At 49.6% G+C, this 27,737-nt stretch overlaps 1 protein-coding gene and 3 pseudogenes across 1 annotated transcript in view; all 4 read left to right on the forward strand.

Annotated features, from left to right (window-relative positions):
- LOC144668732 (uncharacterized) overlaps positions 1-27,737 on the forward strand; it is a 434,727-nt gene that overhangs the window by 276,846 nt on the left and 130,144 nt on the right. The gene's annotated exons all lie outside the window — the stretch shown is intronic.
- LOC144669071 (U2 spliceosomal RNA) lies at positions 5,537-5,713 on the forward strand (annotated as a pseudogene).
- Positions 14,734-14,911, forward strand: LOC144669067 (U2 spliceosomal RNA; annotated as a pseudogene).
- Positions 27,021-27,172, forward strand: LOC144669104 (U1 spliceosomal RNA; annotated as a pseudogene).

The following is a 27,737-nucleotide window of genomic DNA, read 5'->3' on the forward strand; positions in this document are numbered from 1 at the left end:
ACATAGACAAGTTGGTAGAGTGGGCAGATAGGTGGCAGATGAAGCTCAATGCGGAGAAGTGTGAGGGGATGCACTTTGGTACAAAGAACATGGAGAGACAATATAAAATAAGGGGTACAATTCTTAAGGACGTGGCGGAGCAGAGGGATCGGGGTGTTTATGTGCATAGGTCATTGAAGGTGGCAGGACAGTGGTGCGAGCAGTTAGTAAAGCATGCAGTATCCTGGGCTTTATTAAGAGGAGCATAGAGTACAAGAGTGGAGAGGTTATGCTGAGCTCATATAAGATGCTATTTAGCCCTCAGCTGGAGTATTGTGTCCAGCTCTGGGCACCACACTATAGAACGGATGTGAACACATTGGAGAGAGTGCAGAAGAGGTTTACAAATATGTCTCCGGGGTAAGAAACTTCAATTACGAAGATAGATTGGAAACGTTGGGACTGTTCTCCTTGGAGAAGAGAAGGCTAAGAGGAGATTTGATAGAGGTGTTCAAAATCATGAGGGGGCTGGATAGAGTAGATAGGAAGAATCTGTTCCCGCTCTGAAAAGGATCGAGACCGAGAGAGCACAGGTTTAAAGTGATTTACAAAAGAAGCAAACGTGATGTGAGAAAAATCTTTTTCACACAGCGAGTGGTTCGAGTATGGAATGCACTGCCTGGAAGTGTGGTGGAGGCAGGTTCAATCGAGGCATTCAAGAGGATTATCACTAGATGATTATTTGAATAGAAACAATGTGCAAGGGTAAGGGGAAAAGGGAGGAGAATGGTGCTAAGTCATAATGCTCATTCGGAGAGCTGGTGTAAATATGATGGGCCAAATGGTCTCCTTCTGAACCCTAACAATTCTGTGATTCTGTGACATTATCTGATTGGTTTTCCTTGTGGGAACTTTTATGTTTTTCATTCTAATGGTTCAGTTTCTGCTGTGTTTCTCAACCAAGAGGCAATCATTTCTATTCCTGCTCGCTACTGGATGGTGCAAAATACTTCAATCAATTAAATATTTTTGAAGTGCTGATATCTGTTGTGATGCTGGAAATGTGTCAGTTAATTTACTCACAGCAAAGTCCCACATACAGAAATGACATCATGACAAATAATGTTTTCAGTAATGTTGGTTGAAGGAGAAATATTGGCCAGGAGACCAGGGAGAATTCGGCCACTCTTTCTTGAATAGTGCCATGGAATATTTTGCATCCAGTTATGATGTTAGCTGGAATATCTGCTCAATTCTCTGGGGTGATACTAGATCTCACACAACCCTCTTCCCACAGAAAAACAGCAGTTTAGAGGTCTACTAATGGAAGTCAAATTACTTTTGGTTATTTTAATGGACTATCTCTTTAAATCTATGAGCAGTGGGCAGCCCAGCTCCACAAGCTTTTCACACACAATCTGGAAACAGGCTTTTTATTGGGGTGTGGGGAGCTGTGTAGCTGTTGGGATGAGGCTCTTTGTCAGAACACAGTACTCTCCAAACAAAGGGTCAAAGGGACTCGAAATGTTAGCTGTGTTTCTCTCTCCACAGATGCTGCTGGACCTGCTGAGCTTTTCCAGCATTTTTTGTTCTTGTTTCAGATTTCTATCTGCATCCAGCATCCATCAGCAGTATTTTGCATTTACTCTCTGATCAAATCATGAGTTGTCTGCAATTTTCCGTTTGAATGTCAGACCTGATCTGCAGGGTGTCTTTGTTTTCAATGTGTCTCACTTCTCACTTCCTTGCATGTCTGACCTATCCACATGTTCTTTGTTTTGCTAATGTCTTTAATTTCTTCAATGCTTCTTTCCATTGTTTCCATCTCACTCAACAATGCAGCAGTTTACATCACAGAAACGAGCTGAGATAATTTCACTTTGGGTACAATCGGGAAATTGCACGGGAAGAACACTTGAAATTGTGCAGGTTAGGTTAGGCTTCTGGCCACCAATTCATTTGGAAAATCATGAATGCAAAATCTCCCTGAACCAACGCAACAAGGCAGAATAATAAAAAGTAACTTTATTTTCTCTGTATTCCTTGATGCATTTGAATGGTAGGTGACAGATAATGTTTCAGTGATATATCTGAAACTGGTTTATTGTAATAAAATGAGAATTTGTAATCTGGGTGACCAGTTGTCGCTGAGTAAGCTGATTTAAAATGGCAGAAAAAAAATTATACTGAACCACTTAATTGTTTCATTGGGACACATCAGTAAGTTTCTTATTAAATTAAACAATTCTGATGCGACAAAAACTTTTAAAACATGCCGATGTCCACTACATGCTTTAACCTGGTCTTGCAGGGTATAGCAGAATGGTGCAACTCCCCTGTTTACGATGAGCAGACGTAACAGTCAACAGAACAATGTTTTTACAGCTGCCTGACCATGCTTTACATTTCTTCTGAAACTGCTCCTCATTAAGAGTTGCTTTTCTCACCTTCAATGTGCCATTTACATGTGGGTATTTGCGCTGAAGTTCAGCTCAGGGCCTTGCAATTTTTCTCCTGTGCAGCTAGGCCAGACACTGCCCCCTGTTGGATTTCTGTGCAACTGCAGGCACAACCACACTAAGGCAGTTGTCCACGTTAGAAAATAGGGTGACAGCACCTGTACCCCGCTTCACCCTGTTGGCTGCAGTTTCTTTTGCCTGTGCCAGCCTTCCTATCCTTTGTGCTGTACTCTCCTTCCCTCCACTTTCCTCAGCACAGCCTTAGCGAACCCAAGACCACGGCTCATTCTTCTAAACTCCAGAAAATATTGGCCACTCCATTCAATCTTTACTGAACCATTGTTGCATCCCTACTATGGAAAATATATCCTTCATTTGGTGAGGAGACCAAAACAATGGTACACAATACTCTGGGTATGATCTCGCCAAAGCTCCGTTTGTTGCAGCAAGAATTCATGTAAACACAAATAAGGATCCTCGGCTTTATAAATTGAGGCGTGGAGTCCAAAGGGAAGGAAGTTATGCCAAACCGTTATGATACACTGGTTAGGCTACAGCTGAAGGAACAGGAAGTGACGGAAGGTAAGAAATGCTTTATCTGATTGTGCTGTGCAGCAACACAAAGGTTGACAATTCTTCAGGTGTGAACCCTGGTGAGCACCACTGATCTTTTCCAACTATTAAACCACTGTCCAATAGCACAGAGTGAAATGTGCTCCTGTTACATTTTCCTGAAACTGAAGTCGGTTAAACACAGCAGCCCATGTTGAGCAATGTACATTGAGTTTGGCTGCTGGGTAGTGATGCAGCAATGATGTCATTAGCACAGTGACCTAAGACGCCCCAATGCTCAGGCCCAAGAATCCAGGCCCAAGTGTCACTCCGTGCTGAGATTCTACCTCTTCCCGGTGTTGGGAAGAATGGATATGGCTATGTTACCAGAGAACGCTCCATTCAGTTGGAACCTGCTGTATCACCTATCCCTTGTGGAACAGTTTATGCAGAAAAACCTGTTGACCACAAGTCCATCAGGCAGTGGGCTGCACATATTGTAATGTGGTCCTGCGGGAAAAGGAGATAGTGAATGCTGTCGGGTGGTTTCCTGAGCTGACTGTCAAAGTAATTTGGAAGAATGCCTCATCACCAAAACTTTCAAATTAGCATTAGGATGTAGCTTGGCTGATAGTGACAAAGGCCCTCCCCATCATGTGCATGACGGGTGTGGACACCTGCCTCATCAGCTTGGATCAGGAGAAGGCCTTTGACAGAATATCGCACACCTACATGGGGGATGTGCTCTCCAAAATGGGCTTTGGGGAGGGAATTCGAAATTGGATCCAACTGCTCTACACTAACATCAGTAGCGCAGTATCAATCAATGGGTGGGAAACAGATAGCTTTCCGATTAAATCTGGAGTCAGGCAGGGCTGTCCTCTCTCGCCTGTCCTTTTCGTGTGTTGCATAGAACCCTTTGCCGAGTCCATCAGGAAGGATCCGGGCATAAGAGGAGTGACGATCCCAGGCAGTGGAGGCACTCAGGTAAAAGCCTCCCTGTACATGGACGACGTCGCCGTCTTCTGCTCGGATCCGCTGTCGGTGCGCAGACTGATGCACATCTGCGACCAGTTCGAACTGGCCTCGGGAGCCAAGGTAAATCGTGGGAAGAGCGAGGCCATGTTCTTTGGGAACTGGGCTGACCGATCCTTTGTCCCCTTCACTGTCAGGGCTGACGGCCTGAAGGTGCTGGGGACATGGTTCGGAGGGACCGGGGCATGCGTTAGAAACTGGAAGGAGCGAGTGGCTATGGTGAAGAGGAAACTGGGCATGTGGGAGCGACGCTCCCTCTCCATTGCGGGTAAGAACCTGGTCATCAGGTGTGAGGTACTCTCGCTGTTGCTGTACGTGGCGCAGGTCTGGCCCATTCCAGACTCCTGCGCGACGGCGATCACTCGAGCCATCTTCCGCTTTATCTGGAGGTCGAAAATGGATCGTGTCTGCAGGGACGCGATGTACAAGCCTCTAGATAAAGGGGGAAAAAACGTGCCCAACATCGCCCTCATACTGATGGCCACCTTTGTGTGTGGCTGCATCAAGCGGTGCGTAGACCCTCAGTACGCAAACACCAAGTGTCACTACGTGCTGAGGTTCTACCTGTCCCCGGTGTTGCGAAGGATGGGTCTGGCCACGCTGCCGCGGAACGCTCCAAGTAGTTGGACCGTGCCGTACCACCTGTCCCTGGTGGAAAAATTTATGCAGAAAAACACCTTTGACCACAAGTCCATCAGGCAGTGGTCAGCACGTAACGTCCTAGAGGCCCTGAGGGATAAGGAGAGGGTGGACCCTGTGGGATGGTTCCCCGAGCAGACTGTCAAAGTCATTTGGCAGAATGCCTCATCGCCAGAACTTTCCAACAAGCACCAAGACGTAGCTTGGCTGGTGGTGAGAAAGGCCCTCCCCGTCAGATCCTTCCTACACGCCAGGAGTCTCACCCCCTCTGCACGTTGCCCTCGAGGTGGCTGTGGTGGGGAAGAGACCGTTGTTCACCTCCTTGTGGATTGTGCCTTTGCAAAGAAAGTCTGGAGAGAGATGCAGTGGTTGCTGTCGAGGTTCATCCCGAGCAGTTCTGTGACACAGGACTCTGTGCTCTACGGGCTGTTCCCAGGGACACACACCGAGACAAACATCAACTGCAGCTGGAGGATCATCAACTCGGTGAAAGAGGCGCTTTGGTCTGCCCGAAACTTGTTGGTCTTCCAGCACAAAGAGTTGTCCGCGACCGATTGTTGCGGACTGGCACAATCCAAAGTCCAGGACTACGTGCTGAGGGACGTACTAAAGCTTGGGGCAGCTGCCGCAGAGTCGCAATGGGGAAGGGTCGCTGTCTAAGACCTTTCTACCACAGCGCACCGAGAGACTGGGAACTGTTTAGAGCCCCTCGGGCTGTACAGATCAAAATGAAAGGCTGTAAATGATTGTAATATTGTTTGTACTGATGCACCTGGTGATACATTTTGTAAAAGTTTAACCTGGATTGTACCCTTGTAATGTTGTTCTTGAAATGGTTTGGAATGTGATTGAAGATATTTTATGAATAAAGTATATTTTTACAAAAAAAAAAAAAATCTGTTCTTATCAGTTTAATATCTGATACGTCCCTTATCTGGGGACCATATATTAAATTGATTTTTGGAACAGGGAGATGGAATAGGGGCTTGCTCCGTCCACTCCACGCATCGACCCGGTATTGCAGTATCTCTGGGAATGGTGCACCACCCCTTTCCAGGGGATTTTCAATGCTAAAAATAGTTTTCTTACAAACATCTGCTTTCTTTACTTTTCAAAACCCAACTTTCTTTCTTTCTCACTCACCCGCACCATCTACACACAAAAAACACGCACGCTCACCCAACGCTCACAGACACCACTCTCATCCCACAAACACTCTACCTCACTCATACAAAAACATCTTTCACTTGCAAATACACCTCTCAAACACTCTCTCAGCTGCACCTTTCGCCTCACAACATTTTCAACCAGCTCTCTGCTGCCGCTCCCGCCCGCTGCTGCTGCTGCTGATACAGCAACAGTCAAAACTCACACCTCAAAGCTCACACACTTTACACAGCTACTCGGAAACGTCTACATCCACGTTCACACAATCCTTACACTGCACAAGGAGCCCATTCCGCCCGTCGTGACTGCACCAGCTCTCCCAATGAACATTTCACTTCGTGCCATTCTCCTGCCTTCTCCACGTAACCCAGCACATGCTTTCTTTTCAAATAATCATCTCATTCCCTCTTCAATTGAACCTGCCTCCGCCACGCTATCAGGTGGTGCATTCCAGACCCTGACCACTCGCTGCTCCTATCACTTTTGCTTCTTCTGCTAGTTACTTTAAACCTGTGCCCGCTCCTTCTCGATCCTTTCATCGGTGCAAGCAGTTTCTCCCTATCTACTCTCTCCAGATACCTCATGATTTTCAATACCTCTATCAAGTCTCCTCTCAGACTTCTTTTCCCCAAGGAATACAGTCCCAACTTCTCCAATCTTACTTCATAACTCAACTTCCTCGCCCCTGGAACCAAACTCGTAAACCTCTTCTGCACTCTCTCCAATGCCTTCACTACCCTCCTAAAATGCAAGTCAAAATGCAATCCATCAGAGTCAGCATGGCTTTATGAAGACTAAATCGTGTTTGACTAAATCGCTAGAGTTCTTTGAAGATGTGACAAGCAAAGTGGATAATGGCGATCCTGTAGATGTAGTATGTCTGGACTTCCAGAAGGCATTTGATAAGGTGCCGCACAAAAGATTAATACACAAGATAAGATCACACGCAGCTAAGGGTAATATATTTGCTTGGATAGAGCTTTGGCTAACCAACAGAAAGCAGAGAGTCAGGATAAATGGGTCTTTTGTGGATGGCAAGCTGTAACTAGTGGGGTGCCACAGGGTTCGGTCCTTGGGCCCCAACTATTTACTTGGATTCAGGAGTAGAAGGTACCATAGCTAAATTTGCAGATGACACCAAAATAGGTGGGAAAGTAAGTTGCAGTGAAGAAATGAGAAATTTACAAATGGATATGGACAGGTTAGGTGAATGGGCCAAAATTTGGCAGATGGAGTTTAACGTGGATAAGTGAGGTTATCCAGTTCAGCTCCTACAGGCAATGGTCACGGTGGTGGTCCCACGGGCCATCGATCTGGTCGGGCGGAAACGACTCTCGTTCCTCCGGCCTGGGTATTCTGCTGCGGGGAGGCAACTTCACCGTCTCCGAGGTCAAGGAGGTGGTGGGCGGGCGACTCCTCGTAGCAGACGTAATGTACAAGAACGCTCCACTCCGGTTAATTAACGTGTATGGCCCGTCACAAGGAGCTGAGCGGCTGGAGGTTTTTCAGCAGCTCCCACTGCTGCTGGCGACCTCCAGGCCGGTCATTCTGGGCGGGGACTTCAACTGCATCATCGATGCGGCTGGACGATCCGGCAGGGCCGGAAGCAGATTGGACGCTACGTCCAGATCCCTGATGGAAACAGTTAAGGATGCCAAGCTGCACGACGTCTTCAGCAACCCTGCAGACGGAGCGCAGCGTAGATACACCTGGTCGCGGCCAGACGGGTCCATTCGTTCCAGGATAGACTTCCTCTTTGTGTCCCGTGCATTCACAGTCAGATCCACCGAGGTCAAGCCGGTGTTCTTCTCTGACCACTGCATCCTACTGGCGGACTGCCACTTGGAGAAGGACCTGAGGGTGGGCAGGGGGGCATGGAAGCTATTCGTGCAACTGCTGACCCCAGAGAACATTGAGGAGCTCAAGAGGGCTTATGAAGGTTGGAGAACCATGAAACCCCTCTTTGAGTCCCTGACACACTGGTGGGAAGCGATCAAGGGAAACACCAAGAGGTTTTTCATCCTCAAAAGCATCCAGAAAGCTAGAAAGGAAGAGAGGGAAATGTCCCGACTCCAGAAAAACATGCAGAATCTGCTCCGGCTGCAGTCGGTGGGGGTCGATGTCAAGGAAGAACTCCAAGAGGTGAAGAGCCAGCAAGCCTCGCACTTTGCCTCCAAGAACATCTTCCGTTCCAGAGTCCGCTCCGTGGAGCAGGATGAGACGTGCTCACGTTTCTTCTTCCAAAAGGAACAGAGAGAGAGCTCTGTGTTCAGCAGCCTGAATGAAGAAGACAGATCAGTAAAGTCAGCGCAGTCCGACATTTTGAGGATCAGCAAATCCTTTTATGCCGGATTTTATGACGTGAAGCCGACGGACAGCACGGCCTCCCAGTCCTCCTTGTCCTCTATCACGGAGGTCTTAGGCGACAGTACACGGGAGAGGCTGGACAAACCGCGAACTCCTGACGAACTGACTTAGGCCCTTGAGTCCTTCGAGAAGAGTAAATCTCCCCAGAAGCGACGGCTTGCCGGCGGAGTTGTATTGGGCTCTGTGGGACTGGATGGGCCCAGACCTGCTAGGGGTGTACGAGAGTATGTTCCTGGCCGGCAGTATGTCAGAATCCATGAGGAAAGGCATCATCACCCTCATGTACAAGCACAAGGAAGAAAGGGAGGAAATTAGAAATTGGCGACCCATTTCACTGTTGAATGTGGACTATAAGATTCTGTCCAAGGTCATCGCCAATCGGGTCAAATCCGCTCTGGAATTGGTGATACACCCTGACCAGACCTGCACTGTGCCGGGCAGGAAGATCTCTGACAGCCTGGCGCTGCTCAGGGATACGATTGCCTATGTGCAGGACAGGGGTGTGGACACCTGCCTCATCAGCCTGGATTAGGAGAAAGCCTTTGACAGAATATCGCACACCTACATGGTGGATGTGCTCTCAAAATGGGGTTTGGGGAGGGAATTCGCAATTGGATCCAGTTGGATCCTACTCTACACTAACATCAGTAGCGCAGTCTCAATCAATGGGTGGGAATCAGATAGCTTTCCAATTAAATCTGGAGTCAGGCAGGGCTGTCCTCTCTCGCCTGTTCTTTGCTGAGTCCATCAGGAAGGATCCGGGCATTAGAGGAGTTACGATCCCAGGCAGTGGAGGCACTCAGATCAAAGCCTCCCTGTACATGGACGATGTCGCCGTCTTCTGTTCTGATCCGCTGTCGGTGTGCAGACTGATCCACATCTGCGACCAGTTCGAACTGGACTCGGGAGCCAAGGTAAATCGTGGGAAGAGCGAGGCCGTGTTCTTTGGGAACTGGGCTGACCGATCCTTTGTCCCCTTCACCGTCAGTGCTGACGGCCTGAAGGTGCTGGGGATATGGTTCAGAGGGACCGGGGTATGCGTTAGAAACTGGAAGGATCCAGTGTCTATGGTGAAAAGGAAACTGGGAATCTGGGAGCGACGCTTCCTCTCCGTTGCGGGTAAGAACCTGGTCATCAGGTGTGAGGCACTCTCGCTGTTGCTGTACATGGCGCAGGTCTGGCCCATTCCAGACTGCTGCGCGACGGCGATCACCCGAGCCATCTTCCGCTTTATCTGGAGGTCGAAAATGGATCGTGTCCGCAGGGACGCGCTGTATAAGCCTCTAGATAAAGGGGGAATAAACGTGCCCAACATCGCCCTCACACTGATGGCCACCTTTGTGTGCGGCTGTATCAAGCTGTGCGTAGACCCTCGGTACGCAAACACCAGGTGTCACTACATGCTGAGGTTCTACCTGTCCCCGGTTTAGCGAAGGATGGGTGTGGCCACGCTGCCGCGGAACGCTCCAAGTAGTTGGACCGTGCCGTACCACCTGTCCCTGGTGGAAAACTTTATGCAGAAAAACACCTTTGACCCCAAGTCCATCAGGCAGTGGTCGGCACGTAACGTCCTATAGGCCCTGCGGGGAAAGGAGATGGTGGATCCTGTGCGATGTTTCCCCGAGCAGACTGTCAAAGTCGTTTGGCAGAATGCCTCGTCTCCAGAACTTTCCAACAAGCACCAAGACGTAGCTTGGCTGGTGGTGAGAAATGCCCTCCCCGTCAGATCCTTCCTGAAGTCTCACCCTCTCTGCATGTTGACCTCGAGGTGGCTGTCGTGGGGACGAGACCGTTGTTCACCTCTTTGTGGAATGTGCGTTTGCAAAGAAGGTCTGCAGAGAGTTGCCGTGGTTTTTGTCGCGGTTCATCCCAAGCAGTTCTGTGACACAGGTCTCTGTGCTCTACGTGTTGATCCCAGGGACAGGGACGCACATCGAGACAAGCAGGTGGAGGATCATCTACTCGGTGAAAGACGCTCTTTGGTCTGCCCGAAACTTGTTGGTCTTCCAGTGCAATGAGTTGTCCCCAGCAGAGTGTTGCAGACTGGCTGGCACATTCCAAGGCCGAGGACTACGTGCTGAGGGACGCACTAAAGCTTGGGGCAGCCGCCACAAATGCGCAGTGGGGAACGGTCGCTGTCTAAGACCTTTCAGCCATAGTGCACCGAGGGACTGGGAAAGGTATAGACCCCTCGGCCTGAAAGACTCACATTGAATGTATGCAGTGAATATTACATTTATCACAATTGTATTGAAGCACCTCAGAGTGCAACATGATCTATGTAGATAACTTGAATACTATTGCACTGTCTGACTGCCTGTAATGAGCATGTTGAAATGTCTGTAATGTTCATTGATCGTATTGAAGCGTCGCAGGGTGCGACATGATCTATTTGAAAAACTGGAATATGATTGCACTTTTTGCGATGGCCATTTTGAAATGTTTTGTAATGTTCTTTCAGATATTTTATGGATAAGGTATATTTTTCCACAAAAAAACGACAACAGTTACAAAGAAAACCAACAGCAGCAACAACAGCTCTTCTCCACAGTCTGAATTAGAATTTCAGAGTCAGAAAACAGAGCAAAAAAACACGCAGCGTCCTGAAATGACAAACCTGAAATGAAAGTGTACTTAGTGTATCAAGCCTTTAAACTGCATTGCTGAAAACTCCTTCCTGCCTGCTAGTGCAACAAGATGCTGCAAAGTATATTACACAGCGAATCAGGCCTTCAGTCGTCTTGACTTGTGCAGCTCCAGTGACTTCAGGCCTCCAAAAGCAGGCCAGTATTTGAAAGGGCTCCTCTTGACAAGTGTAAGACCCTGATCAAACTAAATATTTTAATTTTCTTAACCAGTGAGATTGAACGAACCGTGATGCATGTCCAAGACAAAATAGAATATAAAGCAATGTAAAGTAAATTAATAACAAATTGAGAAAGTAAATATGGAACACAAAATATTTTAAAACTAGGGCACAGGTTAAAAACATGATCCTAATTTCTGTTGAACTGAATGAGGCGAGTCATTACAGTGCGTGACCGATTTGTTTAAGTGTGCGGGCCCATTAAACTTTTTGCACAGCCGCGCAAATTTAAAGGGGCTTATGTGGCGGTGTGTCTGTGAGGAAACCTCTCCTCATATCTTGTATCCCACTGTGAAACCGTCTTCAGCTCCCAAATTGCACTCAGACAATGTGCTACATTTGCATATTGTGCAGGAGTCGGGGGAGGGGTCATGGGGCTGCCCCTTGTCTCTGTACTTGAAATGGCAGCCAGGCAGCAACTGTAGTGCTTCCTCAAATCCAACCTGAAGAAAAGGCAAGACATGTTGGGTGCTGAGAGGGAGAAGCATTGCCACTTTAGGTTCTACTTGGATTTTACTGAGGTAAAAGGTGATTGAAAAAGTCAAGCCTTTCTCCCCTAGCAGTTACCACTGAGGACAGAAATAATACCGAGCGCTGATCTATCACCGAGCACTGAGGCCGGCCAAGGGGAGGCATCTGAAAGCTGCAGAGAGAGCAAGAAGCCAGGATGGACGACTGAGAATACTGGCTGAGATAGACAGCAAAAACTGTGACACAAGCTCAGGTAAGCGTGGTGTTTTGCAGTTCAAGTTCATCACTTTGTGACAGTATAGGTATTTTTCACTTTCCTAGGATAAGGCTGTTCCCTTTCTAGAAGTTAGAAACAGCCGTGCAGATGTATTTTCTGCGCTCCTTTGCTTGCCTGCTGAATAGGACTGATGGGAGGGGAAAAGGTGATTAAAAGAGAGCCGACATCATTGCAGGCTGGCAGATGGTGTGCTGTGCTGTGCACGCAGGTGGTTTTGTTGTTTGGCTTGTGTGTGACTTCTGGTTGAAGCTGAAAGATTTCTAAAATTTTGAAGGAAATAATCTTCGAGAAGGGGAGAAACATTTTCAACATTTTAACAGGATCTAAGGCTGTTCGCTGTGTCGTACCTGTACTTATCCTTGCTGCCACCTGCCTTCTCACTGCTGATCATCATCTTGTGTTATTATAATGATATAATGCATTGGACTTATTTACTGTGACTTCATAACATGACACATTTCCCTTCTGGTGATGTCATGCTGACATCCCGTAAAGGAAATAGACCAACAGTCAGCCCAAAAGAAGGCCCAATGCCAAGCAAAGGAAGCCCATAAACGAGGATGCTAGACAGCTCGTACAAAAGAAAGCAGGGCATCAGGAAACAACTCAACAGCAGCTGACGTAGTACTCTCCAGGTTCAGTGCAGGAGAAGCACTGGAATCAGTAAAAAGTAATGCCCCTACATGTCTGAACATACAACTTAGGAGCAGGAGTAGGCCACTGGGCCCCAAGAGCCTGCTCCACTACTCAGAAGATCATGGCTGATCCGATTGTAACCTCAACCCCACATTCCTGCCTACCAGCGATAACCTTCCAACCCCGCCTTGTTAATCTATCCAGCTCTGTCTTGAAAATATTCAAAGACTCTGTTTCCACCACCTTTCGAGGAAGAGAGTTCCAAGGACTCTCTACACTCTGGGAGAAACGCTGCTGACTTTGCCTTCCCTGTAGATGTGGAAGGACTTTAGCTGCATACCTGGTCAGCTGGCAAGCTCCACAGACCGATCGGCGCAGGCTTGGAGGGCCGAAGGGCCTGTTCCTGTGCTGTACTTTTTTTTCTTCTTTGTTCTTTGACTGCTCAAGCTGAAAGCAAAGACAAAAATACAGCAGGCCTCGATCGAAGAACTCCTCTGCGCTGTGAGCTAGTTGCTCACACGGAAACTCAGCTACAAAGACTCATGGATTGTCTCTCATGCCTGTCACGTGTTCTCCCTTGTGACTGAGTGTTTCTCGAAATTTTCCATTACCTGCCAGTTACACGACACATCTAGCGCAACCGTAGACAGCGACCTTTCTCCATTACGCCTTTGCCCCAAACTTTAGTGCGTCCCTCAGCACGTAGTCCTGGACCTTGGAATGTGCCAACTCTTTGCAATGGAAGACCAACAAGTTTCGGACAGCCAAAGAGTGTCTTTCACCGAGTGGATCCTCCGGCGGTAGTTGATGTTTGTCTCGGCGTGTGTCCCTGGGAACAGCCCCTGGAGCACAGAGTCCATACCTGTGTCACGGAACTGCTCGGGATGCACCTCGACAAGAACCACGGCCACTCTCTTCAGAGTTCTGGTGATGAGGCATTCTGCCAAATGACCCTGACGGTCTGTTCGGCGAACCGTCCGCCGGAATCCACCATCTCCTTTTCCCGCAGGGCCTCTAGGGTGATACGTGCTAACCACTGCCTGATGGACTTGCGGACAAAGGTGTTTCTCTGCATAAGTTTTTCCACACGGGGCAGGTGATACGGCACTTGGAGCGTTCCGCGGCAGGGTGGCCAGACCCATCCTTCGCAACACCAGGGACAGGTAGAACCTCAGCACGTAGTGACGCTTGGTGTTTGGGTCTACACACAGCTTGATACTGCCATACACAAAGGTGGCCATCAGGATGAAGGTGATGTTGGGCATGTTTTTTCCCCCTTCATCCAGAGTTTTTTTACATCATGTCCCTGCAAACAGGATCCACTTTTGACCTCCAGATAAAGCGGAAGATGGCTGGCGTGATCGCCACAGCGCAGGAGTGAGGAATGGGCCAGACCTGCGCCACGTACAGCAACACCTGTCCCTGGTGGAAAAATTTATGCAGAAAAACACCTTTGACCACAAGTCCATCAGGCAGTGGTCAGCACGTAACGTCCTAGAGGCCCTGAGGGAAAAGGAGAGGGTGGACCCTGTGGGATGGTTCCCCGAGCAGACTGTCAAAGTCATTTGGCAGAATGCCTCATCGCCAGAACTTTCCAACAAACACCAAGACGTGGCTTGGCTGGTGGTGAGAAAGGCCCTCCCCGTCAGATCCTTCCTACACGCCAGGAGGCTCACCCCCTCTGCACGTTGCCCTCGAGGTGGCTGTGGTGGGGAAGAGACCGTTGTTCACCTCCTTGTGGATTGTGCCTTTGCAAAGAAAGTCTGGAGAGAGATGCAGTGGTTGCTGTCGAGGTTCATCCCGAGCAGTTCTGTGACACAGGACTCTGTGCTCTACGGGCTGTTCCCAGGGACACACACCGAGACAAACATCGACTGCAGCTGGAGGATCATCAACTCGGTGAAAGAGGCGCTTTGGTCTGCCCGAAACTTGTTGGTCTTCCAGCACAAAGAGTTGTCCCCGACCGATTGTTGCGGACTGGCACAATCCAAAGTCCAGGACTACGTGCTGAGGGACGCACTAAAGCTTGGGGCAGCTGCCGCAAAGGCGCAATGGGGAAGGGTCGCTGTCTAAGACCTTTCTGCCACAGCGCACCGAGAGACTGGGAACTGTTTAGAGCCCCTCGGGCTGTACAGCTCAAAATGAAAGGCTGTAAATGATTGTAATATTGTTTGTACTGATGCACCTGGTGATACATTTTGTAAAAGTTTAACCTGGATTGTACCCTTGTAATGTTGTTTTTGAAATGGTTTTGAATGTGATTGAAGATATTTTATGAATAAAGTATATTTTTACAAAAAAAAAAAAAAATCTGTTCTTATCAGTTTAATATCTGATACGTCCCTTATCTGGGGACCATATATTAAATTGATTTTTGGAACAGGGAGATGGAATAGGGGCTTGCTCCGTCCACTCCACGCATCGACCCGGTATTGCAGTATCTCTGGGAATGGTGCACCACCCCTTTCCAGGGGATTTTCAATGCTAAAAATAGTTTTCTTACAAACATCTGCTTTCTTTACTTTTCAACATGCACATCTTTCAAAACACAACTTTCTTTCTTTCTCACTCACCCGCACCATCTACACACAAAAAACACGCACGCTCACCCAACGCTCACAGACACCACTCTCATCTCACAAACACTCTACCTCACTCATACAAAAACATCTTTCACTTGCAAATACACCTCTCAAACACTCTCTCAGCTGCACCTTTCGCCTCACAACATTTTCAACCAGCTCTCTGCTGCCGCTCCCGCCCGCTGCTGCTGCTGCTGCTGATACAGCAACAGTCAAAACTCACACCTCAAAGCTCACACACTTTACACAGCTACTCGGAAACGTCTACATCCACGTTCACACAATCCTTACACTGCACAAGGAGCCCATTCCGCCCGTCGTGACTGCACCAGCTCTCCCAATGAACATTTCACTTCGTGCCATTCTCCTGCCTTCTCCACGTAACCCAGCACATGCTTTCTTTTCAAATAATCATCTCATTCCCTCTTCAATTGAACCTGCCTCCGCCACGCTATCAGGCGGTGCATTCCAGACCCTGACCACTCGCTGCTCCTATCACTTTTGCTTCTTCTGCTAGTTACTTTAAACCTGTGCCCGCTCCTTCTCGATCCTTTCATCGGTGCAAGCAGTTTCTCCCTATCTACTCTCTCCAGATACCTCATGATTTTCAATACCTCTATCAAGTCTCCTCTCAGACTTCTTTTCCCCAAGGAATACAGTCCCAACTTCTCCAATCTTACTTCATAACTCAACTTCCTCGCCCCTGGAACCAAACTCGTAAACCTCTTCTGCACTCTCTCCAATGCCTTCACTACCCTCCTAAAATGCAAGTCAAAATGCAATCCATCAGAGTCAGCATGGCTTTATGAAGACTAAATCGTGTTTGACTAAATCGCTAGAGTTCTTTGAAGATGTGACAAGCAAAGTGGATAATGGCGATCCTGTAGATGTAGTATGTCTGGACTTCCAGAAGGCATTTGATAAGGTGCCGCACAAAAGATTAATACACAAGATAAGATCACACGCAGCTAAGGGTAATATATTTGCTTGGATAGAGCTTTGGCTAACCAACAGAAAGCAGAGAGTCAGGATAAATGGGTCTTTTGTGGATGGCAAGCTGTAACTAGTGGGGTGCCACAGGGTTCGGTCCTTGGGCCCCAACTATTTACTTGGATTCAGGAGTAGAAGGTACCATAGCTAAATTTGCAGATGACACCAAAATAGGTGGGAAAGTAAGTTGCAGTGAAGAAATGAGAAATTTACAAATGGATATGGACAGGTTAGGTGAATGGGCCAAAATTTGGCAGATGGAGTTTAACGTGGATAAGTGAGGTTATCCAGTTCAGCTCCTACAGGCAATGGTCACGGTGGTGGTCCCACGGGCCATCGATCTGGTCGGGCGGAAACGACTCTCGTTCCTCCGGCCTGGGTATTCTGCTGCGGGGAGGCAACTTCACCGTCTCCGAGGTCAAGGAGGTGGTGGGCGGGCGACTCCTCGTAGCAGACGTAATGTACAAGAACGCTCCACTCCGGTTAATTAACGTGTATGGCCCGTCACAAGGAGCTGAGCGGCTGGAGGTTTTTCAGCAGCTCCCACTGCTGCTGGCGACCTCCAGGCCGGTCATTCTGGGCGGGGACTTCAACTGCATCATCGATGCGGCTGGACGATCCGGCAGGGCCGGAAGCAGATTGGACGCTACGTCCAGATCCCTGATGGAAACAGTTAAGGATGCCAAGCTGCACGACGTCTTCAGCAACCCTGCAGACGGAGCGCAGCGTAGATACACCTGGTCGCGGCCAGACGGGTCCATTCGTTCCAGGATAGACTTCCTCTTTGTGTCCCGTGCATTCACAGTCAGATCCACCGAGGTCAAGCCGGTGTTCTTCTCTGACCACTGCCTCCTACTGGCGGACTGCCACTTGGAGAAGGACCTGAGGGTGGGCAGGGGGGCATGGAAGCTATTCGTGCAACTGCTGACCCCAGAGAACATTGAGGAGCTCAAGAGGGCTTATGAAGGTTGGAGAACCATGAAACCCCTCTTTGAGTCCCTGACACACTGGTGGGAAGCGATCAAGGGAAACACCAAGAGGTTTTTCATCCTCAAAAGCATCCAGAAAGCTAGAAAGGAAGAGAGGGAAATGTCCCGACTCCAGAAAAACATGCAGAATCTGCTCCGGCTGCAGTCGGTGGGGGTCGATGTCAAGGAAGAACTCCAAGAGGTGAAGAGCCAGCAAGCCTCGCACTTTGCCTCGGAGGCCTCCAAGATCATCTTCCGTTCCAGAGTCCGCTCCGTGGAGCAGGATGAGACGTGCTCACGTTTCTTCTTCCAAAAGGAACAGAGAGAGAGCTCTGTGATCAGCAGCCTGAATGAAGAAGACAGATCAGTAAAGTCAGCGCAGTCCGACATTTTGAGGATCAGCAAATCCTTTTATGCCGGATTTTATGACGTGAAGCCGACGGACAGCACGGCCTCCCAGTCCTCCTTGTCCTCTATCACGGAGGTCTTAGGCGACAGTACACGGGAGAGGCTGGACAAACCGCGAACTCCTGACGAACTGACTTAGGCCCTTGAGTCCTTCGAGAAGAGTAAATCTCCCCAGAAGCGACGGCTTGCCGGTGGAGTTATATTCGGCTCTGTGGGACTTAATCGGCCCAGACCTGCTAGGAGTGTACGAGAGTATGCTCCTGGCCGGCAGTATGTCAGAATCCATGAGGAAAGGCATCATCACCCTCATCTACAAGCACAAGGAAGAAAGGGAGGAAATTAGAAATTGGCGACCCATTTCACTGTTGAATGTGGACTATAAGATTCTGTCCAAGGTCATCGCCAAGCGGGTCAAATCCGCTCTGGAATTGTTGATACACCCTGACCAGACCTGCACTGTGCCGGGCAGGAAGATCTCTGACAGCCTGGCGCTGCTCAGTGATACGATTGCCTATGTACAGGACAGGGGTGTGGACACCTGCCTCATCAGCCTGGATTAGGAGAAAGCCTTTGACAGAATATCGCACACCTACATGGTGGATGTGCTCTCAAAATGGGGTTTGGGGAGGGAATTCGCAATTGGATCCAGTTGGATCCTACTCTACACTAACATCAGTAGCGCAGTCTCAATCAATGGGTGGGAATCAGATAGCTTTCCAATTAAATCTGGAGTCAGGCAGGGCTGTCCTCTCTCGCCTGTTCTTTGCTGAGTCCATCAGGAAGGATCCGGGCATTAGAGGAGTTACGATCCCAGGCAGTGGAGGCACTCAGATCAAAGCCTCCCTGTACATGGACGATGTCGCCGTCTTCTGTTCTGATCCGCTGTCGGTGTGCAGACTGATCCACATCTGTGACCAGTTCGAACTGGACTCGGGAGCCAAGGTAAATCGTGGGAAGAGCGAGGCCGTGTTCTTTGGGAACTGGGCTGACCGATCCTTTGTCCCCTTCACCGTCAGTGCTGACGGCCTGAAGGTGCTGGGGATATGGTTCAGAGGGACCGGGGTATGCGTTAGAAACTGGAAGGATCCAGTGTCTATGGTGAAAAGGAAACTGGGAATCTGGGAGCGACGCTTCCTCTCCGTTGCGGGTAAGAACCTGGTCATCAGGTGTGAGGCACTCTCGCTGTTGCTGTACATGGCGCAGGTCTGGCCCATTCCAGACTGCTGCGCGATGGCGATCACCCGAGCCATCTTCCCCTTTATCTGGAGGTCGAAAATGGATCGTGTCCGCAGGGACGCGCTGTATAAGCCTCTAGATAAAGGGGGAATAAACGTGCCCAACATCGCCCTCATACTGATGGCCACCTTTGTGTGCGGCTGCATCAAGCGGTGCGTAGACCCTCAGTACGCAAACACCAAGTGTCACTACGTGCTGAGGTTCTACCTGTCCCCGGTGTTGCGAAGGATGGGTCTGGCCACGCTGCCGCGGAACGCTCCAAGTAGTTGGACCGTGCCCTACCACCTGTCCCTGGTGGAAAAATTTATGCAGAAAAACACCTTTGACCACAAGTCCATCAGGCAGTGGTCAGCACGTAACGTCCTAGAGGCCCTGAGGGATAAGGAGAGGGTGGACCCTGTGGGATGGTTCCCCGAGCAGACTGTCAAAGTCATTTGGCAGAATGCCTCATCGCCAGAACTTTCCAACAAGCACCAAGACGTAGCTTGGCTGGTGGTGAGAAAGGCCCTCCCCGTCAGATCCTTCCTACACGCCAGGAAGCTCACCCCCTCTGCACGTTGCCCTCGAGGTGGCTGTGGTGGGGAAGAGACCGTTGTCCACCTCCTTGTGGATTGTGCCTTTGCAAAGAAAGTCTGGAGAGAGATGCAGTGGTTTCTGTCGAGGTTCATCCCGAGCAGTTCTGTGACACAGGACTCTGTGCTCTACGGGCTGTTCCCAGGGACACACACCGAGACAAACATCAACTGCAGCTGGAGGATCATCAACTCGGTGAAAGACGCTCTTTGGTCTGCCCGAAACTTGTTGGTCTTCCAGCACAAAGAGTTGTCCCCGACCGAGTGTTGCGGACTGGCACATTCCAAGGCCGAGGACTACGTGCTGAGGGACGCACTAAAGCTTGGGGCAGCTGCCGCAAAGGCGCAATGGGGAAGGGTCGCTGTCTAAGACCCTTCTGCCACAGTGTACCGAGGGACTGGGAACTGTTTAGAGCCCCTCGGGCTGTACAGCTCACAATAAATGTACGCCCTTTGTTTTGATCATTTCCGATTTCATGATCTATCTCTAAATCACAAAATCTTGATACTGCTTTGTGATGTCACAGAATTTTTTACAGTGTGGAAGGAGGCCATTCGGCCTATCAAGTCTGCACTGGGTCTCTGAAAGAGCCTTCCACCTAGTCCTACTCCCCTGCCTCATCCCCGTAACCTTGCACATTCTGTCTTTTCAGGTAACGATCCAATTCCCTTCTGAATACCTCGATCGAATCTGCCTCCAGCACCCTCTCAGGAATTTTGTTCCAGACTCCAACCACCCTCTGGGTGAATTAATCTTTCCTCACATCACATTTACTCCTTTTGCCAATTATTTTGAATCTGTGCCCTCTAGTCCTTGATGTTCACTTGAGTGGAAACAGTTTCTCACGATTTACCTTGTCCATATCTCTCAGGATCTTGAATACCTCCACCAACTCTCCTCACAGCCTTCTTTTCTCCAAGGAAAACAGTCCCATCCTCTCCAATCTATCCTCATAGCTACAGTTCTTCATCCCGGGAATCATTCTTGTGAATCTCCTCTGTACCCTCTCCAATGTCTTCACATCCTTCCTCAAGTATGGCGCCCAGAACTGGACGCAGTATTCCAGATGAGGCCTAATTAGTGTCTTATACGAGTTCAACATGACCTCCTTACTCTTGTACTCAATGCCCCTATTAATAAAGCCTAAGATACTATCTGCTTTATTAACTGCTCTCAACACGTCCTGCCATCTTCAATGGCCTATGTACGTCTGAGTTCCCTCTGTTTGTGCACCTCTTTTAGAGGCTCTTCCTTTATTTTATGCTGTCTCACCATATTCTTCCTGCCAAAATGGATCACCTCACACTTCTGTACATTGAACTTCATCTGCCACTTGTCTGCTCAATCCACCAACACGTTGAAAGAACCGAGGAATACTCTGGTACAAAAGTTCAACACTCGGAGTCCAGATGCAATATTCAAGTGGTTCCTTTATTACGCATGCGGGGAGCAAACACTGGGCAATCCAGGCACTTCTCCACCGAGGTTCAAATGAGCACAGTTTATATATCTTTTATTATCAGTAACTTAATGGTATTAATTAGACAAAGGCCACAGCACAATGACCCCCTGGTTGACTGAGACCTGATCCCTTTGTTGGACGTACATTATTCACGCGTGTCCGATACTAACTGGGAGCCGGGGTTCCCTTGTATCCTGAGCGGGTGTGATGGTTTCCTCTGTGGGTAATTTCTAATATACAACCCTCCGTTCGGTTGTACCCACATTTGTCCAGCACCACCCCCGTTCCAACTGGTTGGGAGCAAATTGTGAGGCTACCTTTCCTCCTGCACCCACTCAGTGATACCCCGTGTATGCCCTCATTCTTGCGTATGGCATGCATATCTATGGGGTAGTACCGGAGGGAGTCATTGTCTCGGATTAACCCAATGTTCTCCACTTGGTACTGAGGGTGTGGGCCCGTGTCTGCTGTGACTGAGGGGATTGCCCATACCTATCACGTTCATTTGGTTTGAGGTGCACTTCTGAATCACCGCATACACCCTGGTCACTCCTTTCAATGTACATGCGTCGATGACGCCTGGGTTCTTGGCCATCCCCCACTACCGGGCACTGTTGATCCAGCCCAGTACCTCCCCCCTTTGGATCTGGCCCAGATTGTGTCTTAATTGCCCGATCATCCACCGGCCGTAAGCTGGCTTTTTTGGGTGCTGCCCTCTTGTCGTTCCTCCCTTTCTGTTAATTGGCTGGTGGCTTTAGCATGGGTCTCTATAACGTGTACGCTTTCCAATACAGATGCCACACTCTTGCCCCCTACGGCCGCTGCCGTTTCACCACCCCTCGCTACTCTCATGAGCAAGCTGCCTCATGATCCCTTTAAGATTCGTGACCTCGGAGTTGATTCCTTGAATGTCGAGAGAGTTTACCAGGGAAGTCCCTGTGTTCACCCCTGTCAGTACATTGTTAACTAACTCTCTCTCCTGGCGGTGGAAAGCAGGATGTCCCCTGAATCTAGTGGCACCCGTGGCGTCGGCCGGCTGATTAATCACAGCCTTACTCAGTAATTTGTACAGTTTTCGTAGGGGCGCTTGGTTACTGCAATACTCAGGCAGTTGCATACCTGCCAGGTTCACAATTACCTGTACAATTTCATGTTTAACATTATCATACAAGAGTTCACCGTCCATATACAGTACCAGTTCATTCTGTGGCCCAAGGGTCATGTCTGGGCAAGATAGTCTCTTGTCGTGTCCTGTGATAGCGGGGTGGTGTCGGTCCGGGGGTCCGCCGTTGCAGTCAACTCTCCGTGTTTGGCCCTCAAGATCCAATGCCAGGTATCTGTCATTCCCAAGTCCTCCTCCCCGGGACAGTGACCCCAGTTGTTGTTGTCCTGGGGTGTGAAGGTAAATTGTGAAAAATCTCTCACACACTGTATCTGGACCTGTGCCCCCTTCGCACATGTCCAGGGTCCGTCCGAACCATCGCTGATCTGGAAGCATAGTGGGCCCTCATTTTTCCATCGGAGTTCCGTTCCCGAATGCGAGCTCTGCCCGAGGCTCTCACCATCGCTCATTCCAATGGATAGTTGCGTAAGCCCGGTGCCACACTTGAAGAGCATTGACCTTTCCGTTGTGACATTCACACCTCCTTTCACGCAATATCCGTCGCTGACATTCTTGTAGTATAAGCCCATACCGGCCACTGCTTCACGGTTTACATTCTGTATGCCGGTGGCTGCGATAGCCAGGGCCCTGGTAATGATCATGGACACCCAGCTTTTTTCCATCTTGGCGTGGAGGTTACCCGGTTATTGTTATTTCTGTAATGAAGCACACTGCTGGTGATCACCAGGGTTTAGGTTGGATATAAGAGGCAGCTTTCTCCTTTACGTCCCTCCTTGTGCACAGCCCACGGTGACCCTCCCCGTAGTTGAGGATTCCCCCTTTTCTCTTTCAGATGGCCATTCCTCCAGATCGGGAATGAATCCTAAACCACTTGGCTAACACAGTACGGACTGCTCGTTGCCCGTTTTCCTCCCACTGCCTGGTAATTTAGTCTTTCTTACTTACATCATACCTTTTCAGTTGTGACCAGTGTTTCCACCTAGCTTTTCCCTTCATGTCGGCGCAGGCACGTGAATAATTCCGTACGGTCCAGTCCATTTTGGGGCAAAACCTGGTTGGCTAGGGGTGATTTGAACAAACACCATGTCTCCGACCTCAGCCGGTGGTGACGGGGGTCCCCCTTTTGTCCTCTCTTCTAAATCCCTGATAGCCTTTTGGTCCTTCACTTCCTGTTGTAATTCCTTTAGCTGTCCATCCAATTGCTTAATATCGTTTTTAATTTTATCTCTGATGGGTCCCATATCCTCACTTCCGGTGGCTCTGCCCTCTGGCAAGCGCATTGCCCTCCCGGTCAGCAACTCATAAGGGGTTAAACCAGTTGTCCTGTTGGGGGTAGCCCTCAGTCGCATCAATATGCAGGGGAGCACATCCACCCATCCCCCACCAGTTGTTGTGTTTGCCATTGCAATAGCATTTTTTAACGTGCGGTTCATACATTCTTCCATTCCTGAGCTTTGTGGACGGTCAGGTACGTGAAATTTCTGTTTTACTCCGAGCAGCTCACACGTCCTTTTCATAATACTGTCCGTAAAATGCGCTCCTTGATCCGAATCTATCTGTAAAGGGATTCCCCATCTTGGTACTACTTCAAAAGCGAGGATCTTTGTGGCCGTGGTGGCGCTGCAGTCCCTGGTGGGGAAAGCTCTAGTGAACCTCCAGTGCACCTACACCCCCATAGTTACAATATGCCTCAAACTTCCAATTGCCATATTCATGGGCACTCTCGCCCTTTTCTTGTTTTACTCCAGTCACTGTATTCCAATTAACTGGGGCTTGCCCTAAGACTTGTGCCATTTCTGCTCTAAAGGCTCGGAAATCAGCTTGCTGCTGTCCCTGGTCTGCAGCGATATCATTACACCAGGTTCCGTCCTGATACGCTTGCTGCAGCCGTCCCCAAAACGCCTCAGGTAGTTTTATCCGGACTAACCCGCGAACGTCCCTGTTATGGAGATCGTGGCATTGCCGTATTTCCCTCAATTTTTGCCAAAACGACTCATTTCCATGTCTAGGTTTTAGTTGGGGTAATTTGTTTCCAATAGCTTCATGGTTGCGCTAGGTGACAGGGACACATACGTGGTTCTCAGTTGCGCCGGGAAGCCCCCGTTATAGCTCTCTGTCCGTGTATTGGCGCCTGGGCCGGCTGCCCATTTTGTGCCGGTACGGCCGCTTGAGCGCAGCGTAGATACACCTGGTCGCGGCCAGACGGGTCCATCCGTTTCAGGATAGACTTCCTGTTTGTGTCCCGCGCGTTCGCAGTCAGATCCACCGACGTCAAGCCGGTGTTCTCCGACCACTGCCTCCTACTGGTTGACTGTCACTTGGAGGAAGACCAGAGGGTGGGCAGGGGGGCATGGAAGCTAAACGTGCAACTGCTGACCCCAGAGCACAGCGAGGAGCTCAAGAGGTCTTACAAAGGCTGGAGAACCGTGAAACCCCTCTTTGAGTCCCTGACACAGTTGTGGGAAGCGATCAAGGGAAACATCAAGACGTTTTTCATCCTCAAAGGCACCCAGAAAGCTAGAAAGGAACAGAGTGAAAGGTCCCGACTCCAGAAAAACCTGCAGAATCTGCTCCTGCTGCAGTCGATGGGGGTCGATGTCAAGGAGGAACTCCAAGAGGTGAAGGGCCAGCAAGCCTCGCTCTTTGCCTCGGAGGCCTCCAAGATCATCTTCCGTTCCAGAGTCCGCTCCGTGGAGCAGGATGAGACGTGCTCGCATTTCTTCTTCCAAAAGATACACAGAGAGAGCTCTGTGATCAGCAGCCTGAAGGAAGAAGACGGCTCACTAAAGTCATCGCAGTCCGACATTTTGAGGATCAGCAAATCCTTTTATGCCCGATTGTATGACGTGAAGCCCACAGACAGCACGGCCTCCCAGTCCTTCCTGTCCTCCATCACGGAGGTCTTAGACGACAGTACATGGGAGAGCCTGGACAAACCGCTAACTCCTGACGAACAGACTAAGGCCCTTGAGTCCTTCGAGAAGAGTAAAACTCCCGGAAGCGACGGCTTGCCAGCGGAGTTGTATTCGGCTCTGTGGGACTGGATGGGCCCGGACCTGCTAGAAGTGTACGAGAGTATGCTCCTGGCCGGCAGCATGTCAGAATCCATGAGGAAAGGCATCATCACCCTCATCTACAAGCACAAGGGGGGAAGGGAGGAAATTAGAAATTGGCGACCCATTTCGCTGTTGAATGTGGACTATAAGATTCTGTCCAAGGTCATCGCCAACCGTGTCAAATCCGCTCTGGAATTGGTGATCCACCATGACCAGACCTGCACTGTGCCGGGCAGGAAGATCTCGGACAGCCTCGCGCTGCTCAGGGATACGATTGCCTATGTACAGGACAGGTGTGTGGATACCTGCCTCATCAGCTTGGATCAGGAGAAGGCCTTTGACAGAATATCGCACACCTACATGGTGGATGTGCTCTCCAAATTGGGGTTTGGGGAGGGAATTCGAAATTGGATCCAACTGCTCTACACTAACATCAGTAGCGCAGTCTCGATCAATGGGTGGGAAACAGATAGCTTTCCGATTAAATCTGGAGTCAGGCAGGGCTGTCTTCTCTCGCCTGTTCTTTTCGTGTGTTGCATAGAACCCTTTGCCGAGTCCATCAGGAAGGATCCGGGCATAAGAGGAGTGACGATCCCAGGCAGTGGAGGCACTCAGTTCAAAGCCTCCCTGCACATGGATGATGTCGCCGTCTTCTGCTCGGATCCGCTGACGGTGCGCAGACTGATCCACATCCGCGACCAGTTCGAACTGGCCTCGGGAGCCAAGGTAAATCGTGGGAAGAGCGAGGCCATGTTCTTTGGGAAGTGGGCTGACCGATCCTTTGTCCCCTTCACTGTCAGGGCTGACGGCCTGAAGGTGCTGGGGATATGGTTCGGAGGGACCGGGGCATGCGTTAGAAACTGGAAGGAGCGAGTGTCTATGGTGAAAAGGAAACTGGGCATGTGGGAGCGACGCTCCCTCTCCATTGCGGGTAAGAACCTGGTCATCAGGTGTGAGGCACTCTCGCTGTTGCTGTACGTGGCGCAGGTCTGGCCCATTCCACACTCCTGCGTGGTGGTGATCACACGAGCCATCTTCCGCTTTATCTGGAGGTCAAAAATGGATCGTGTCCGCAGAGACGCGATGTACAAGCCTCTAGATAAAGGGGGAAAAACCGTGCCCAACATCGCCCTCATACTGATGGCCACCTTTGTGTGTGGCTGCGTCAAGCGGTGCATAGACTCTCAGTACGCAAACACCAAGTGTCACTACGTGCTGAGGTTCTACCTGTCCCCGGTGTTGCGAAGGATGGGTCTGGCCACGCTGCCGCTGAACGCTCCAAGTAGTTGGACCGTGCCCTACCACCTGTCCCTCGTGGAAAAATTTATGCAGAAAAACACCTTTGACCACAAGTCCATCAGGCAGTGGTCAGCACGTAACGTCCTAGAGGCCCTGAGGGAAAAGGAGAGGGTGGACCCTGTGGGATGGTTCCCCGAGCAGACTGTCAAAGTCATTTGGCAGAATGCCTCATCGCCAGAACTTTCCAACAAGCACCAAGACGTAGCTTGGCTGGTGGTGAGAAAGGCCCTCCCCGTCAGATCCTTCCTACACGTCAGGAGTCTCACCCCCTCTGCACGTTGCCCTCGAGGTGGCTGTGGTGGGGAAGAGACCGTTGTTCACCTCCTTGTGGATTGTGCCTTTGCAAAGAAAGTCTGGAGAGAGATGCAGTGGTTGCTGTTGAGGTTCATCCCGAGCAGTTCTGTGACACGGGACTCTGTGCTCTACGGGCTGTTCCCAGGGACACACACCGAGACAAACATCAACTGCAGCTGGAGGATCATCAACTCGGTGAAAGAGGCGCTTTGGTCTGCCCGAAACTTGTTGGTCTTCCAGCACAAAGAGTTGTCCCCAACCGATTGTTGCGGACTGGCACAATCCAAAGTCCAGGACTACGTGTTGTGGGACGCACTAAATCTTGGAGCAGCTGCCGCAAAGGCGCAATGGGGAAGGGTCGCTGTCTAAGACCTTTCTACCACAGCGCACCGAGGGACTGGGAACTGTTTAAATCCCCTCGGGCTGTACAGCTCAAAATGAAAGGCTGTAAATGATTGTAATATTGTTTGTACTGATGCACCTGGTGATACATTTTGTAAAAGTTTAACCTGGATTGTACCCTTGTAATGTTGTTATTGAAATGGTTTGGAATGTGATTGATGATATTTTATGAATAAAGTATATTTTTGCAAAAAAAAGAAAAAAAAGGTTCTCCCAGGACGAGGCTAGCCCATTGCACTTCGGGTGTGCTAACGCCTGCGATGTCCCCAAATGCGGGATACTCGACTGCAAAATTTGTGGTAGTGGGGGACTGCGTTCGCGCTCTCCCCTGATTCACAATTCAAAAAATAGATTTCATCATATCTTTCATTTTCTCTTCTATTTCCTGTCAGCAACCTTTTCTGAAAAAAGAAATATATAACCCCCAATGTGTGCTCTTCAAAATCTATACTGGACTGGTTATTTAGTTTTTTCTTTCCTCCTCGCAAATATTATCCAACCCCCATTCTTTTCCTCCCTGTCATTATCAGCCGGCAATTATTCCATCTCTGCATCATTTTCGCCAGACCGTTTGTTTTGTGGCCGCCAAATTACTCGCGCCATTTTTAACCCCGCGTTTGCCCACTCAAAAATCTCTCTCAAACAACCCCCATCTAACACCCAACCCACCATCACAACAGTCCCCACACTCCCAGCACCGCCCCACCCCCTATCTCTCTGGACGTCTGTATAAATACAAACTCATATCAGTCAGCTATTAACTCATATGCATTCACCATTTTAAACATGTAGCAGCGACCCCTCACTATTTCAAACATGAACAAGCACCCTGTCCCCATGTTCATTCAAATTACCCCCCTCCGAAACGAACAGCAGCCTCCCACCTCCTCTGTATA

The sequence above is a fragment of the Cetorhinus maximus genome, chromosome 28 (assembly GCF_964194155.1).
Source record: "Cetorhinus maximus chromosome 28, sCetMax3.hap1.1, whole genome shotgun sequence".
Taxonomy (NCBI): domain Eukaryota; kingdom Metazoa; phylum Chordata; class Chondrichthyes; order Lamniformes; family Cetorhinidae; genus Cetorhinus; species Cetorhinus maximus.